The sequence below is a fragment of the Daktulosphaira vitifoliae genome, unplaced genomic scaffold, assembly GCF_025091365.1.
Source record: "Daktulosphaira vitifoliae isolate Bord-2020 unplaced genomic scaffold, ASM2509136v1 Scaffold_4, whole genome shotgun sequence".
Classification (NCBI taxonomy): domain Eukaryota; kingdom Metazoa; phylum Arthropoda; class Insecta; order Hemiptera; family Phylloxeridae; genus Daktulosphaira; species Daktulosphaira vitifoliae.
The window spans coordinates 28640481-28652606 of NW_026099575.1; the positions used below are offsets into that span (position 1 = coordinate 28640481).

The window sequence follows — 12126 nt, forward strand, 5'->3', positions numbered from 1 at the left end:
ATTGTAAACCAAAACATTATATAGTTCACAGATATAATGATATCCATTAGACTTCTAAATATTGTTTGAACTACTGATAAATGAATATATACATGATTATTGTACATATTATCCAACTAATAAACTTTCAAAGTACCATTACAGAGTACATGACTAGACTTACAATAATATAATTTTATCAAAAACTCTAAAAAATATAAAAAAAAACAATCTAATAGATTTCGAAGACGAAGCCTCATACAAAATTCTATCAACGCCTCGACCAAAAAAAAAAGTCTATATTTTGTAATGTCCTATAAAAATATTATCAGTAAAAACCATAATAAAATTTAGCACTTCCAAAAATGAAACGTCAAAATAAACTAAAATTATAATATTATGTTCAATTAATTTTGATTATGATTTCTATAGTTTCAACGACTAGTAGCGTATTTGGGGAGAGGCTCTGGTCAACCTCCTTCTGAAACCATCGGGGCACAACTTGAATTTCTTTTAGGGAAAATAAAATTTAATATCATATTGAAGACTTTTTTTACTCTTAACACTGGTAAAAATACAAAATTTTTCACTAACCTTTTTATTGAACATTTTTTAATTCCCCTCTAAATTTTTTTTTATCTTTAATTTTTTTTATAAATCTAATGAGAGTGTTTCGAAAACAAAGACAAAATCTTATTAAGTTGGTTTACGCGCGGAAGTTTTTTTTTTAACTATATTTATAAAACGAACGTAAAATAGTTTTATTTAACAAATCAATAATGACGGCAACCATGTCGTATTATATAACAATAGTAATCGTAAAATTGTACATTTCTGTAGAATTTGATGTGCTTATTATAAACGCTTAAAGCCCCAAATCGTGACGGGGACATCTTATTTGTTATATTTATTTGGCAAAGAGAAAACCGAGGGAAAAGTGTAGTCAGTATAGGGGAATAGAAATTCCTCCGGGACGTCGATCACGATGTTATTTACCGCGTTTGCAGAATTGGCACAAAAGACTATTCCGAGGCCGTCGTTCACCAAGTTTACGCCGTGCTGAACTGCTGATAGGAAAAGGTATTAGAGGAGAAAATGGAGGAATGTAAAAAAAAAAAAAAGGAAAGACCTATGCGAACGACGAGACGGCGATATATGATATGGGATAAAACTGTTGGGGATGAATGTGCGGAGTAAAATAGGGACCAAAAGCCTTTTGATTGTCGGTTTTTTCCCTCCTATTATTTTTTCTGAAAACCGTCTGACGCTCGATGGCGGCAGCGGTGGTCGCGTCTCTGGAACCGAACAGCTGAGCCAGAAAAGAGAGGAAACTAGATGCACACACTGACTCAACGATGATGCGATGGCGGCAAAGGGCAACGAAGAGAGGATAACGGCGGCGATTCAAACCCGGCCAGCAGCGAGTGATTAATGATGTTTCGCCCGGACGTCGGCGGCGGTGGCGGAATAAACGTCATCGTTGTAGTCGTCGTCGTCGTGGCAGTCCTGTAGTCGTCGTCGTATTCTTAGTAAAGTCTCTCTCCCTCGTCATTTTTCGCCCTTTAGAAATTTTGGATTGTACAGTGCCGGTACGCTCTCTCTATAGTTCTCACACTCTTTTCATTTTCAGTGCCTCTTTTTTCCAATATACTGTCGTTTTTTCCTCTCGAGTACTGTACAATGTCAAAGGAAGTTTGAGAACGAAACGAAATAAAATAAAAAGCCACCCACAAAGAGAGGAAAACTTTTCTGAAAAATATATTTATTTATATATATATATATATATATATATATATATACTATATAAATTTTATAAGATAGATAATCTATGGATATAAAAATGTTTAATTTGTAAAATAAAATTGATAACATGAGATAATCACAGAGAGCAAAGGAAAATTCTTAAAACATAGGCGTGTCCACTGGTAATGTCTGTTCTAGGCACTACTTACAAAATTTGCAAATTTATTATTATTTTTAACTTACTATTTGTGAAAGTATTTCGCTTGTTCACTTTATACACAACAAAATTTAAAAAACACTAAACTTATTATCCTCTTAATAAAAAAATATTTTATATAGAAGTAAACAAATATATTATTTTATTTTATTGTGTATAGCCAGGAGGGTAATGAGGGTACTTAATCTTACTTTACTTGAGTCTTTTTTCAAAGATATACGAAAAAGGTCTGGATACGCCTATTCTCCAAAAACTACATAAGAAGAATTAAATTTATCTATTTAAAATAAGTACCAATACAAAAAATCTATTAGAACTAAGGCCAAACAATGTATAAATTGCCTGGCCTAATTATTTAGTCCCCATAGGGATCAAGTAAAGTGGAAACTATAAACATAAATTAAATTCCAAATGGTGCTATGTATCAACAGTGTATTAAACTTTAGAATGATTGATAAAATCTAAGTTTAAAACAAAGTTTGAAACATTTAGCTTATAATATTTATAAAATAGATAATTTATTACTGGAAAATTGATTTTAATGAAAATCATGTTTCCTTCAAGAATAATATCTCTATTACTATCAATAAGTAGAATAGAATTAAATACTAAATTTTTATTTCTATTATTTATCATAAATCTATCATAAAAATAAAGAATTTCCAAAAAAAATTTCTAACGCTCTTAGGAAATTCATTAGTTTTTATAGAAAATATAAATATCAAAATAAGCTTTTTTTTTTTTATTTCATCATAACATATTTTTAGTTACACCATCATATTATATGATTAATTATAATTACAATTAAGTGTTTCTCATAAAATCAGAATTCAATAATTATTTGTATACTTAATATACCTATAGGTAAAAATGGATTATTATCACTCTTAATAACCAAACATGTCATCTTGACTTAATGAAAATTATTCTGAATAGCGTTTTTTTAATAATATCATAAATTTTATTTAAAAAAAAAACATTCAATTATAAAACCTTATTAACAATTAATTATGGTAAACTTATATAAACAAATCAAACAGTTATAAAAAAAAATTAATGCAAATTTTCATTTTACTAAAATACGTTATTCCATAGAAAATAACATTTTATAATTTAAAGAATTCTTCTATTTTTTTTTTATTCATATTTCAGGCAAGTTTTTTTAGTCGATTTGAAATTTTTTTTAATAACTTGCTTTTTGCTAACATCTCTAAAATTAGATGTTGCTAAAATTTCACAAGGAAAATATTTGATAAAACTCTGACATTTTCCCATAATTTTGCCAAATCTAGACGTCCAATTTATAACTCTTAGACAAATATTTTTTAAACCTCATGTATTGATGTTGAAAGCCAATCATTTTAGTAAGACGTTTGAAATGACCCGTCATAAAAACCGCATCGTGTATTTTCATGATGGATTCATCTTTTTTTTTTTCAAAACGTCTTTTTGTAATGAATTACTATCAAATGGCTCGCTATTTTTAAACAAAACAGAGAAATTTACAGTCAATTAAAAATGGGCATTCTGCCCAAAATCGATACTCGTCGACACAGTCAGTAGAACTTATGTCAGAACAATCCAAGGGCTCATCAAACTTGGAACTGTCATATTTAAAAAGACGTCTTTTAGTAAGTAAATGCTCACCACCCTCTATCTCGACATTCCATCTTTTAACGGATTTCATAGTTAAGTAAACTTGTGTATTGGTTTGTAAAAAAATTCGGGAATAATTGTTAAGCACAAAAATTATATTTCATTCACAAACACAACTGTTATTGATTATTGTTGATTTTATTCGATTTCAATATTTTTAAGATCACTCAGTAACCATTTAAAATAGTAAATTATGTATTTATTATTATTTTAAACACCAAGAGTAGATTACTGTTTTAAATTTATATTCCTATGAAATTATTTGCAATGAATATTTTTTCAAATAAAAACGATAATCAGATAAAATAATTTTTACCCGTATAATTATTTCATAGATAAGAAAAGATAATATCAAAATATTTAGTATTATTTTTTATTTTGAAATAATAATGAATACTATAAACATAGATTAAAATTTAACACGTTTCTATGTAAATGTGCTTGAAGAAAATTCGGTTGTTTACGCCTTCCTTAACTGTTTATAAATTCTGAACAAATTTAAATTATATCATATTGTCAAAATAAAAATTTTGTGAATATTTTCCAAAAGCTGATGTCACTTTTAGGAATTTTTCAGGACAATAAAAACATTTTATTGGTGAAATTAATATTTTTGTACAAGAACAAATCTTCTTGATAAAATCAACTGAAATTTTGTTGGTACATAACAAAAAACATCTTGTTATATACAAATTATAAAAATTTCAATAGTCCATTTATTTGCCATGTCAATTGTTGAATATAAGTCACAAAATTTAACATTACATACTAATTATCATTGACCATTTACTGTACAGTAAAATTATTGTGCTGCTTCTAATATATTTATCATAGGCATGTCTACGGTATGTGCCTGTAATGTCTGGGGTCTATTTCCGAATTTATAATACTCATGAAATTTGATTTTGATGATGATTTTGCACTCGTAGTTGACAAAATAATCTTCTTCACCATCAATTTTCTTTTTACACAATTCGTATTTTATACATATCTGTTTGTAAAAATAAAATAATGAAAATTCATTCTGTTTCAGAAAACCTCTAGAAACCCTGTGCCATGGTACCACGAACAATAATCATTGTAGAGTCTCTTTTTACTTTATGTACGTTTGTATTTTATTCCCACTCCACCACTGCGCACCTTTGTCGTTATCGTTATCGTTATTATTATTATTATTCTTGTTCACGAAGACCAATTGTGCTGTCAATCAATCCCCCCTAACCATCATGTGCACCCCGCACGAAGTTTGCTCCCGTCGTTACAAACCCCCAGGACCACGACGGAGGTCGCTGAAACGTTCGTGAACCAATGACGTCATTGCATTCCCCTTTTTCTTCGCTCGAGTTTCCTGTGTGCAAATAGTAAACACACACGCGCGGTTATACAAAATCGTCGTCCCTATCTCCTCCCACGTATACCATATTGACAATATTGATTTTTAATCTATTTTTTATCCGCTTTTTTCCACCAACGCGGCACAAAAATATACCGAACGCTAAAAGTATTCTCCGAGTCGCTTAGATCATACTGCACGACACGAAAAAGTCATAGTACCGTAAGCATAATATGTTTCTGAAAAACATCACATTGACACGGTTGCTCATTGCAGTATTACGCTGGACCATTCTACGGGGGATCCGCGCCCGTTTTGGGCGTGACTCGACAAAAATCGGTCACAACAGTTGGCAGAGAGTATTAAAGCAGAGAAAGAGAGAGAAATAATAAAAGGCGCGTTGGTTTACAAATATGGGGAAACCAAAGAGAGAGATAGGATGAGACCAGTTTCTACGAAACAATATGAGCGAGCACACCGGCCTGTATAGTAACCTCATATAATCTCGGGCAGGTGAATCTTCTGGTATTGCTCCTCTGGGGATTCCACTGTGCGACGGCAGTCTGAAAAGTGACCTGACAGAATACCACAGGGAAATCGAATTCGAAAAATATGATTTTGTTATTACCGCACCGAAAACACAGTGAAAACGGATTTACATAAAAAATATTTTGATATCCGATTGATCGATCGGCGACGTAAATCGATTATGCGCGCGATCTGTCTAAATACGAAGCATATGATGGACACATTTAAATACTACTTGTATCCCATCGCTCAGTAGTTATATGTTTATTATTATTATTAAATTATACACCGTACAGTGCTACTGTCAATGGAAATACCTAAAACCTTAACCTAACATTATCGAAGTCATCGCGATTCCTGATTTTGATTATATCGCACATTCCTTACTGAGCGATTGTCGAAGACTAACAGAAACGGTTAATTTCTAATAAATATTTGAAAAACAAAATAATAAACTTAAACTAGCATAGCTGTTGAGTTATTTGCATAATTTTTGACACATTATTATACGAAAATGTCATATTTCTTAGAGGTATCCTAGAAGGATACTTTAAAAATAATCCTATATAATGATACTTTTGGGTAGGATTTTTATGATCTATAATAAATTTTTTCCTGTAATAATACAAAAGTAATAAATTGAAAAAACTTTCAATTAAAAATTTCCAATCCTTCATGGAGTGGTCATAACAACAATAAATAAATCAATAATAAAATTAATTATAGATAACTTGAAATATCTTTTATGTTACTCAAAGAATAAATAAGCTCTGTTAAACGAAATGTAATGGGAAAAAAACATTAAACTAAAATACACAATTCAAAGTATTTTTTCACCACAAGTTGTAGAGCTTTTTTTTTTATTTTCCTTTGTCCGCAGGCGCGCATATACAATCAAGCTGATTGAGTTGTCTGCTCATTGTTCACGCGATGAAAAATGGTTGTTTTGGTGACATAGTGATAGTGTAGTTTATATAAGAAAATTGGATTGGATAGATTTAAAAGCTTTATAGATGCCCAGAGTCGTTTTCCTGCGGCTTGCCGGCGCTGTCATACTACCGCTGCCGTCATCGAATCCATTTTTCATGTTAGGTCCCCCGAGAACTTTACGTATTCCTACGATTGTCATATCAGGCGACAGTCGCGATTTTTGATGCAGACTTTCACACACATACAAAAAATACTCATATGGCACAGACCAGATATTGCGATTCGATAATACAAATGCACAGCAGACATGTAATGTGCTTCAACTTCTGCGAATAATTGTCATGGCAATAATTTTCCACGATGTACATTTATATTACCTACATTATGTATCATTTTTTACGAGCATTTTCAATTATGTTAGAGTATGTAACACGTGTATACTCTAATTAGTAAAGACCATATTAATGGACAATATTTTTTTTGGATTTGGTTCTATTATTATCTAAAATATAATCATTGAACTACTGAATAAAGCTTTGAGTAAATTGTTTTTACTATTATTGTTAATGAGTCACGCAATTATCCATAAGTCAACAGTTAGAAAAACTAATTAATTCTCAAGACGTTCCTATACATACCTAAGTGTGTACTTGCATTTAATTATTTTGAAATACAAGTTACTGTATAAATTCGCACTTGAAATCCGAGTGGGTGTATTTGTGACAGTTTTATCTCTAGTGGGAAGCAAGCATCGCTGACAGTAAATGATATGAGAATTTTAATTTCGTGAAGTGGGCACCGCATATTTGTGGGCACTAAAAATTTCAAGATTTTATCTTCTATGTTTTAGTGAAACAATATGAAACAAGAATTATCACTTACCCTTCTTACACTAAAACAAAATTATTATATACACAATATATTATCTATATATATGATTTTTTAATAATGAAACCTTCATTTTTACGTTAAATAATGATTTTCATAAAAATTTACAAATTTAAATTTGTTTTATTTTTATAAAACATAGTAAATATCAAGTAAATTGTAAGAAAAAAATTATTTATGGGTAACTCTCGATAGTTAAATGAGAACTTACTATTAAATGAAGAATTTTTGAATAATACTTTTTGAAAATTCTTAAAGATTACACACCCTTCTCGCCTACAACTAAAAATTACATTAACTCAAAAAATTATAATACACAACTCTTATTATCAACGATTCAAAATTTGATTTAGAACACTTTTCATTTAATTATAAAAAAAATAATAATAATAGGTTCCAATTTAAATTTTGAAAGTTACGTCTTAAAAATAGTTTTGTCTTACAATAAACTTGATATTTACAATGATTAATAAAAATAAATTTAATTTTACATTTTACATTTTTATGAAAAATCATTATTTAACAAAACAATGGGGACTATCATTATTAAAAAATCACACTGTATATAAATATGTTTTATTTCATCTTGAGTAAATTAAAAAATAATTTCAACACTTATAATGAAATCGTGTGTTTAAAATTTTAAATATGTAAATAACTTTAGCTGACATTTTAAGTATTTAAATTTGCATGTAACAAAAATATTTTATGATCCTAAAAAAAATAATTTATATGATTTTTTTTATCGGTTCTTCAACTATTCCACTGGTTTGTACTAAATGAGTTGTTAACACTCGATTAATCGAACCAAATGTACTTATTTCATACAGTCAACGCCCAGTGAATGACGCACCACCATATCGTGGTTTTCATTTTCTAAGAGTCTAAAAATACTTTTGAAAATTGTTTCACGATAAAGTTTTCCCCGTCGAGACGTTTTCAGGCGAACGGGAAAATCCGATGACGACCCCAGTACATTCACCTCACTCCGCTCTCTCCTCGATACCCAATAAGAGTCTTTTACTTCACTTACTTCTCTCTTAGCCATCGTTGAGCCCGGACAAGTTTTCCGCAAGTGTAATTAAGTTTTAACTTCACATTTCATTTGATCCGACATTACTCTGCTCAGAATTTTTTTCGGCTCATGTTGTTATCAACAGCAAAATTGAGATGCCAAAAAAACCCTTTATAAATGTTCATAAAAGAAAAAAAACCCGATTTAAGTATTTCACTTACACAACACTGCAATAGAAATTTACCAGGCATAATAAAAAACATGTTCAATGTTACACTTATAACAATAATAATGATAATAATAACAATAATATAATACAAAATATATAACGAAAGTATACCGTGTACAGATATGATTGATGATCGCAGAACGTTTTATTCGCCGGAGATGTGTAATTACTTAAAGGATTCAAGGAACGTGTGTCTTATGTGTAGAAATTAACATTATTATACATAATGAATGCGCTAATTATTGTAGTGCGCTGAGCATCAATACAACGATTAAAAAATATTAATCAGTGAACCAGACCAAAATGGTTTTATGTACATAATATAATAATGTATTTTAGCATGTCAAAGTGCATTGTTTTCTACCCACAAAAGTTTGTTCAATAAGGGAAGTGATAATTAAATATTTAACCCCAAGGAAAATATTCACGCGATTTCGTTGAAACTCTCAGGGAAAAAACGAATTTTGTTTTCACCCAGTCTCCACCCAATTCAATGGTTTGTGATAGGACCAAAATAAACGGGGCTCGAATGTTTCACTTTGCGAGAGGTGCACCCACACTAGATAATTAATCACTCAGTTGGGTACGCGACACTTCTTTATACCGTCTATATGTGTGTATAGCATTTACCATAAGGTTATAAGGATTTTTTTACACCATATATTTAATGAGAAAATTAAAAATAAATACACTCAAAAATCAATATTTTATTCGGAAGTGTAGAATATCATTATTATTATCATTGGTTGTAAACTAACAGTATTATATAATGGGTAATATAAAGGATGGTACAGATCTTAATATTTCTTAATTGGAGATAAAATACAGAATGATTCATTAAGCATAAGACACTCATTAATTCGGAAACTATTATAAATTTTAAATTTCGTAAAAAAAAATATTGTTCAGTTTAGAATTCTACATTGAAATGTAGTAAAATAATTGTTTTTAATCTATTCAAGGATGAAAAGTCTCAATTTAAATTTTTTATAATGAGAGAACTCATATTTTTAGTTTGATGAAAAGTTTAACAATTGAAAGGCATGTTTAACAACAACCAGCTAAGTCCATTTTTTTTATTTTTTAGTAATAACAATATTATTTTAATAATTCCTTTAAAAGCAATGGCAATTTATTTTTTCAAAATTAAATAGAAAAATATAATAAATATAAGAATAAAAAACTCGTTAATGTACTAAATTACTTAGAAAAATCATATTTATTCAAAATGAACAAAAAAATTATTTTCTGTAAAAGTTGGACTTGTATGGATATTGCACCAAGCCCTACAATTTTCTTCTTATATTTTTTTTTATAGTATTCTAAGAAAGAAAATTTCCATTACAGGTTTGAATGTCAAAAAGAGAATTAATATTAATCCATGTCGATCTCATTTTAATTATAAATGGTTGAGAAATAGGATAGCGAAATTTAATCAGTTAAAAGTTATTATATAAGTAACCCATTGATTGATTAAAAAACTATATGTCACGCTTTATTTTAAATATTAGTATAATAGTTTCACTCGATATAATACACTGAATAGTTCTTGTCTAAAAAAAAATCTATGTTTAATAGTCACCATATGATCAAATATTTTTTTTTTGGTTATTAAATTAAATTATATTATTTAATTAACATTTAAAATTGATTACATCTTGTAAAACACAAGAGTTTACAATCTAGTACATAACTACTGACTGTTAATATATTAATATCAGTGTTATAAATAATCGTGTAAATTACTGATAAATCCATAAAGGCAGTTTGATAATTTTAGATAAAATTGTGTTTGTCATAGAACTTTTTAAGATGATTCATTTATTACGTTCAATAAATGTTTAAATAAAAATTATAAAACTTAAATGAATAATTGAATTTAGGAAAAATTATTCTTCTTGATTAAAAAACGTAAATTTCATTGTTTTTATACTAACACTTTTGAAAATTTATAAAATCAAAATAATGAAAAATTATAAATTACACAAAAGCTACTTTTGAATAATTAACTCTGTATAACAACGATAAATCTTATACTAGTAGATTTCATAGTAATAGTTTTATATTCTAGTATTACTTATATTGCACAAGTTCATTGTACGAAACCGATTAAAAACATTCTTGTTAGTAATTTTCATCACGTGTTTAAACTATAACATCACACACTTATGTACTCTTAACCAGTTATACAGCGCAAATGCATTGAAGTCAAAAAGTTTTGTTATTAAAATTTGACAACAATATATAGTTATCAAACTTTAAATCTTATAAATAAGAGTTTGAAGAATTCAGTATGCATTCAAGTTAAGTGAAACCCATCCAAAAATTAATATATTTTTTACTGAAAAGTTATTATTTCTTTTTTCGGATACGTGATCAAAATATAAATTGATTTTAATGATATTTTAAGGCTAAGCGATAACTTGAGGTACGTAAACATCAAGTCTAACTTTTATCAAACGCTTTTAGTACAACTTTTTTTTTAAATCACAAGATTAATCATGTAAATTCATAAAATACAATTTTTTAATACAATTGAAAAAATTAGTAGTATAATAAAAATCATTTATTTTTCTTAGACATTTTACATTACAGTATCGAGTGTGTAACAAACAAATAGTTGATTATTTAAGTATCACATGTTTTAAAATAAATTCAGATAATATATGAATAATACAATTACTCAATATCAAATAATCGTTTGATTTAATGTGCATAAGAATACTCATAAATCTTTAGGATACAATGTATTATCTAGAATGGGAGTTAAAAAACAATAAGACAGCGATAACAATGGTTTATTCTATATGGTCCGTGATGAATCAAACAAATTATGTTAGCCTAGCGCTGCTCCAGATTATATCAACGGGCGTAAAAGTGATTTAATCACTAAAAAAGATTAAGGATTTATTTTCAAACGTTTATCAAGAATAGATTGTACGGTTCTGTTTGATTTTTTTCTTAATACAAACCCCAAGCGTATTTAAAACTCATTACACAGCAGTAAATTAGTCGTATTATTTGATACGGAATTAAAGAAAAGAAACTCTACCGGTCACAAAAACATATTTATATTACACACGGTACATTGCACACATAAGTATACATTATACTCTCAAATAATCCAGCCCTTCAGCGTTTGAGATGTATAAACTATTTAAACAACAATAGAGGACAAATGATATGAAATGCAAACGGTTGATTAATACCAAATGCAAACGCAGTAGAAGATTGTACCGAAGTATTTGTCTCTACACTGAGAGAACTCTTTGCGGGATTTTTTATTTAAATTAAATAATACCCGTCGCCCATTTTTTATGAACACATTCAAATCAATTGAGCTCAATAAAGACAAGTAACTTAAATCAAGATGACCATACTCAAATAGGAGAAGTATTTTATAATAAGTACAACATAAATTACATCAATAATAAATTACTACTGATAATTATGAATAGAATTGGAGCATTTGAATATCATAATAATATTTAATTAAGATGAAATCTATATGCTTTTTTAAATAAATTAAGTAACATAAAATTCATTATAATTTTTTGATTTTTAAATCATTGAAGACGAATGTTCAGGCTGATAGAGCAATTCGTGAA

At 28.5% G+C, this 12126-nt stretch overlaps 1 long non-coding RNA gene across 2 annotated transcripts in view; it reads right to left on the bottom strand.

The window, feature by feature from the left end:
* The window catches only part of LOC126906219 (uncharacterized), an 82179-nt gene that overhangs the window by 33856 nt on the left and 36197 nt on the right, over positions 1–12126 (bottom strand). The window contains exon 3 of one of the 2 annotated variants that reach the window (XR_007704209.1): positions 4310–4586. The exons of the other annotated variant lie outside the window; for it this stretch is intronic. This is a non-coding gene — a long non-coding RNA (uncharacterized LOC126906219). Of the gene's footprint in view, positions 1–4309; positions 4587–12126 lie in introns of those variants that run through there. 2 annotated transcript variants of the gene reach the window in all.